Below are 7,162 nucleotides of genomic sequence, written 5' to 3'. Positions count from 1 at the left end.
ATGGTTTCCCTATATGGTTTGCAATTTCGCCCTCAGTAGCCAAAGAAATTGAGGTATTCGAAAGAAAAATCCTGAGGAAGTGCGTGGGGAAAAATTTCCAGAGTCCCACCAAACGGTATTCAAATCGGCATATTTATAGCAGTGCCAACGTTACACCTTTCTGTCGATATGTCTTAAGCCTCCAACGAAGATTTGTGGAAAAACTTGTGTCGCATGAAAACTACTTATTAAATGAGATATATATCGCCGAAGAGGATATTAATTGGACAGCTTCTACTTACCTTTCTCCGGTAGGCATCATAAATGAAAACTTTCTCAACGATACTGATCTTTATGCTCTGCCAAATTTTTTTACGAAGACAATTCCTGGAATGCACAGGGGATAGTAATTCTAAGTAATTTATTCTGTGATATTTACATTTTTATATAATCTAAGAAAATTAAACATACCTGATCTAAGTAACTGATTATCTTATTAACCCACTGTTACTTCTGTTTATATATACACATATTAATTATGTATACAAATAATTTTATTGCCTTCGCAATAACATTTTGCCTTTGTACATAAGTACTTTCGTTCATTTCATTATTTAATTATCCGGCATCGTTTGCCAACGTTTTTAACGATATTGTTGTTAATGTATTTATTTTTTAGAATAAGTGTTGACTATTTTTAAGATCTTAACAGACATTCGCTCTGTAATTCATTGAAAAGACCGTGAGCAAGTCTTAATACTTATCATTCTGTTTACATTTGTAAAATTCAAATTCATCTGGGCATGTAGCCTGTACGAACGACATGTGCAACAGAACAAATCGATTACAGTTCTGTAGGTTATAATTATTGTTATCGATAAGTACATAAACAAAATTGTTATCGAAAGAAAAGAAGTCTCAATAAAGTTTAACTTAACTAACTTAACTTAACTAGATAGTTTTGTCCATCGATATTATCAGATTAAAAAACCCAACGCGGCTTTTGTTTTTGTGGATGTGAGACAATAAGTCCGCAGTCACATGTACAAATTTTTCGGAAAAGCAAATTGCATTTTTGTGCCTCTTTAATAAATAAAAGTAGCTGTTTTTTCTCCATTATATTTCTGAGAAGTCATGGTATAAGTAAAGAGGTAGATATAGATGAAAATAATTTATAGAACCCTGAGTTTTCTTGAATTCCTAGAACATCAAAATTACTAAATACAAAAGCAACAATTGGGTTTGTGTGGCTCTGCGAATAGTGGCACCAAAACAAGATCACACCAAACGTGAAGTTCAAAAATTTTTTGGGGTATACCTGCATTATGAAGTTTGACCCCATTTTGCTATGTGCATTTTGGCCCCAAAATAATGCAAAATTAGCCCAATATCAAAAAGAAAAATTGCCCCAAAATTGAGACAATTTTTCATTATTCATTTTTACCCCAAATCAAAAATGTTAATTTCACCCCAAAAACAATATTTTTTTAGATTAAAACTATTATTGTGTCTTACTGGTTCCCTGCAGTAAGGACGAAAGGATGAATGTTGAATTTAAAAGTTAAATATACATTTTAAGCAACACAACAATTATGTCTTATTATTCACAATGTGGAATTTCGTATAGTATTCTGATCATAAATGATCCAAGCTGGAGAACAAAAAAATTTTAATATACATAAGAAACCTTTTTTTTTTTTTTTTTTGAAATTTTGCCTTTTATGGCGAAGATCATTTTTTTAATGATTTTTGTTAATTTTCTCGTTTAGAGTTAAGCTTGATGATCTGAAATTATTTGCAAGTGAAAAAGGAAAGCCAAGGACTCGAACCCACATAGTCACCAAATTACGTTACCTGGTTTCATTGGTGGTAAAGCAAATCTTCGGACGTATCGACTGTGCAATGGCTTCTCTGTCCTAGAACTTATCGTTTTTCAAATGCAAATGTGTTTTTGTACATTAAAGCGGATACTTGGCCACAGAAATGTATTCTTCATGACAAACGCTTTTTGCGCTGACTTTGAATTTATGAGTTGGCTTTGAACGCTAACACGCCATGACAACATTTTTTGATATGTTTTTCAAGGACGTGGGTTCAAATCCCAGCCGGGCTCAGCCTGTTTTTTATTTTTTGAAATTTTGCCTTTTATGGCGAAGATCATTTTTTTAATGATTTTTGTTAATTTTCTCGTTTAGAGTTAAGCTTGATGATCTGAAATTATTTGCAAGTGAAAAAGGAAAGCCAAGGACTCGAACCCACATAGTCACCAAATTACGTTACCTGGTTTCATTGGTGGTAAAGCAAATCTTCGGACGTATCGACTGTGCAATGGCTTCTCTGTCCTAGAACTTATCGTTTTTCAAATGCAAATGTGTTTTTGTACATTAAAGCGGATACTTGGCCACAGAAATGTATTCTTCATGTCAAACGCTTTTTGCGCTGACTTTGAAGTTATGAGTTGGCTTTGAACGCTAACACGCCATGACAACATTTTTTGATATGTTTTTCAAGGACGTGGGTTCAAATCCCAGCCGGGCTCAGCCTGTTTTTTATTTTTTGAAATTTTGCCTTTTATGGCGAAGATCATTTTTTTAATGATTTTTGTTAATTTTCTCGTTTAGAGTTAAGCTTGATGATCTGAAATTATTTGCAAGTGAAAAAGGAAAGCCAAGGACTCGAACCCACATAGTCACCAAATTACGTTACCTGGTTTCATTGGTGGTAAAGCAAATCTTCGGACGTATCGACTGTGCAATGGCTTCTCTGTCCTAGAACTTATCGTTTTTCAAATGCAAATGTGTTTTTGTACATTAAAGCGGATACTTGGCCACAGAAATGTATTCTTCATGACAAACGCTTTTTGCGCTGACTTTGAAGTTATGAGTTGGCTTTGAACGCTAACACGCCATGACAACATTTTTTGATATGTTTTTCAAGGACGTCATGAAGAATACATTTCTGTGGCCAAGTATCCGCTTTAATGTACAAAAACACATTTGCATTTGAAAAACGATAAGTTCTAGGACAGAGAAGCCATTGCACAGTCGATACGTCCGAAGATTTGCTTTACCACCAATGAAACCAGGTAACGTAATTTGGTGACTATGTGGGTTCGAGTCCTTGGCTTTCCTTTTTCACTTGCAAATAATTTCAGATCATCAAGCTTAACTCTAAACGAGAAAATTAACAAAAATCATTAAAAAAATGATCTTCGCCATAAAAGGCAAAATTTCAAAAAATAAAAAACAGGCTGAGCCCGGCTGGGATTTGAACCCACGTCCTTGAAAAACATATCAAAAAATGTTGTCATGGCGTGTTAGCGTTCAAAGCCAACTCATAACTTCAAAGTCAGCGCAAAAAGCGTTTGTCATGAAGAATACATTTCTGTGGCCAAGTATCCGCTTTAATGTACAAAAACACATTTGCATTTGAAAAACGATAAGTTCTAGGACAGAGAAGCCATTGCACAGTCGATACGTCCGAAGATTTGCTTTACCACCAATGAAACCAGGTAACGTAATTTGGTGACTATGTGGGTTCGAGTCCTTGGCTTTCCTTTTTCACTTGCAAATAATTTCAGATCATCAAGCTTAACTCTAAACGAGAAAATTAACAAAAATCATTAAAAAAATGATCTTCGCCATAAAAGGCAAAATTTCAAAAAATAAAAAACAGGCTGAGCCCGGCTGGGATTTGAACCCACGTCCTTGAAAAACATATCAAAAAATGTTGTCATGGCGTGTTAGCGTTCAAAGCCAACTCATAACTTCAAAGTCAGCGCAAAAAGCGTTTGTCATGAAGAATACATTTCTGTGGCCAAGTATCCGCTTTAATGTACAAAAACACATTTGCATTTGAAAAACGATAAGTTCTAGGACAGAGAAGCCATTGCACAGTCGATACGTCCGAAGATTTGCTTTACCACCAATGAAACCAGGTAACGTAATTTGGTGACTATGTGGGTTCGAGTCCTTGGCTTTCCTTTTTCACTTGCAAATAATTTCAGATCATCAAGCTTAACTCTAAACGAGAAAATTAACAAAAATCATTAAAAAAATGATCTTCGCCATAAAAGGCAAAATTTCAAAAAATAAAAAACAGGCTGAGCCCGGCTGGGATTTGAACCCACGTCCTTGAAAAACATATCAAAAAATGTTGTCATGGCGTGTTAGCGTTCAAAGCCAACTCATAACTTCAAAGTCAGCGCAAAAAGCGTTTGTCATGAAGAATACATTTCTGTGGCCAAGTATCCGCTTTAATGTACAAAAACACATTTGCGTTTGAAAAACGATAAGTTCTAGGACAGAGAAGCCATTGCACAGTCGATACGTCCGAAGATTTGCTTTACCACCAATGAAACCAGGTAACGTAATTTGGTGACTATGTGGGTTCGAGTCCTTGGCTTTCCTTTTTCACTTGCAAATAATTTCAGATCATCAAGCTTAACTCTAAACGAGAAAATTAACAAAAATAAGAAACCTTTTTTGATAAGGATGAACACTTAAGTAAATAAAGATTTGTATAAAAAAAATGGAAGTAGGACTATTTGATATAGATATTGGCGTCAGAATGGTTGAAGGAATAGGTAGAGTTAATAAAAAAATCGTGCGATTTTTTCATTACCACTGCCGACCCTTTCAACTATCCTGACGCTTAATTCCATATTATTATTATTATTATTATTATTATTATTTTTCATAAAAATAGTGTAACTAATAATTTAAAACGTCCTTTAATATGAATACGGATATTTTCTGTTTACTCGTGATGGTGGTGAAATAGGTCGGTTGAAGGGATCGGTAGGGTTAATGAAAAAATCGCGCGATTTTTCATTACCCCCACCAATCCCTCCAACCATCCTGACGCCAAACTCCATACCATTTTATTGATAAAAATATTGTTACGAATGTAACTGATAGGTTTAAGTTAATTTAGTTTAATTTCCGTTAATTTAAAAATTTGAATTGTAACGTAACGTTTTATTACGCAGTTATTTTATTTAAGCAACAACAACTACCATGTAGAACTCTCTTCATCATTCTAGTCGTTACATTACCTTTTGTTAATGTTCTTTTGTTTGTTTTGCCAAAATCATGTAATTATCGTTTAGTTTGTTACTTCTTTTCTTGCATTTATTTGTTGTTGTAATTACGTCATTGATCATCCCCCATGTATGTGAGTCTGGTTGTTCGCTTAGTGCGAATGTGCGTCTGTGTGTTCGTTGTACATATTCGAGGAGTTGCCAGACATTTTCTAGAGGACTCTCGAACAGGGAGACTTTGGGATATAAATACAGGGGAACTGGAATGACGAGTTGAGTTGTGTTTTAAGCGTTGAACTGAACAGATCGGTTAAAGAATTGCTGCGTGCTAACTAGAGACTTGCTGTGTGCTTAGTAATTAAAGTCGGTTACGAATAAGTGTAATAAAGTAAATAAAGCATTGTAGAAACGTAATCTAAAACGAACCCTGTTTTATTTGGTACAAATCGTATCGGGGAATAAAACAACGTCTACACGGACATTAGTTAAATCTAATTCCGTAACAATTGGTGTCAGCAGTGAGATTACGATCATCCTACAATGAAGTTTAAGGATCTACGAGTGGAAGACTTGAAGAAGGAGCTATGTAAGTTGGAGTTGTGTTCTACTGGCAACAAGGCCGAACTACAAAAACGCTTGTTGAAAGAGTTCGAGCGCCGTGGAATGAACATCGACGAATATGAGTTTGATATTAGAGATGAAACTTCAGATGCGGTTCCGAGTTATACGGAGGTTGCAAAAGTGATTGCTGTAACGTTGGCGAAGGAATTTAGTAAGAGAATGGAAGAGGAATCTATTGCAATAAATGAAAGCTTCAAATGTCTGACGGAGGAATTGGACGAAAAATTGGGAGAATTAGAGGCAAAAATCAGCGAAAGACTCGATAATATTACGCAAGTTATTGGAAAGCGATTCGAGGTTATGGAAAACCATTTAAAGAAATTGGATAGGCAATTTCTGGCCCACGACGAGAAGTTTGTGAATCTGGAAAAGAAAATGTCGGAACTGGAAATCAAAGGAGGTCAAGTGCGAGTTATTGATAACACTCTGGAAATCAAGCCTCCTGAATTCGACGGATCTACATCGTTTGATGTCTTTAAATTACAATTCGAGGCGGTGGCTTCGAGAAATTCGTGGAACGATAACGACAAGGCGGTACGACTACTTATGGCATTGAAGGGCGGTGCTGCTGACGTATTACAGAATATTCCCGCCGCTTCTAGAAACAGCTATGGAGATATAATGGCTGCTCTTGAACGTAAGTACGGTAGTGAACACAAGCAAGAGATCTACCGAATGGAACTGAGGGGAAGAGTCCAGAAGCCAAATGAGACCTTACAAGACTTTGCGGCTGATATAGAGCGGTTGGCGCAGTTGGCATATCCAGGAGAGACACATCCATTGGTGGACCGCATAAAGATTGAGACATTTGCAAGTGGTATTCGTGATCCAGAGATAAAATTTGCGACGTATGCGGCACCAATGGGAACATTTGCAGAAACCGTGTCATTTGCCCTGGCCCAAGAAACCGCGAAGATGCTGGTGAAACCTAAAGCTTACAACGTGCGGAGGCTGGAAGTTGAGGACAACAATTCTCAGACCGTTGTCGACCTGCTGAAAGATGCACTAATGCATGTGAAACGAGGGGCTCCTAGAACGAAAAAGACTTGTTATAACTGTCGGAAAACTGGGTACACATGGCCCGAGAATGCAGATTGCGGCAAGCAAGACCCAGATCCCCCTCACCGCCTTCAAAAAGCGACGAACAACCGGTGGCCAAGAATCTGGAAAAAGGGTCATTAGGTGAATCAAATAAAGTGAATTCCGTCAATCACGAGGCGCCGCTGGGAGGGGATGAAAACGATGGTCCCACAATTTCTATAGCCATAGTCCAGCAGGAGAATCACAACCTAACGGTTAAAGGCTTCGTCAATGGTGTATTGCGTACCTTGACATTGGACACCGGTGCAACAAAGTCCATTATTAGACCGGATTTGGTAAAAGGGAAGGTATTGCCGTTAAATGGAGTCAAATTGCGGACGGCCACAGGCGAGACTACAACGGTGCATGGAAAGGCCTACCAAAGGCTGAGCATGGGTAGAAAATCAGTAAATTTCGATTTTGTAGTGGCCGATATTATGG

The sequence above is a fragment of the Musca autumnalis genome, unplaced genomic scaffold (genome assembly GCF_047663935.1).
Source record: "Musca autumnalis isolate F117 unplaced genomic scaffold, ASM4766393v1 scaffold_4, whole genome shotgun sequence".
Classification (NCBI taxonomy): Eukaryota; Metazoa; Arthropoda; class Insecta; order Diptera; family Muscidae; genus Musca; species Musca autumnalis.
The sequence above is the reverse complement of the archived record's forward strand: the minus strand, read 5'-3'. Positions refer to the sequence as shown.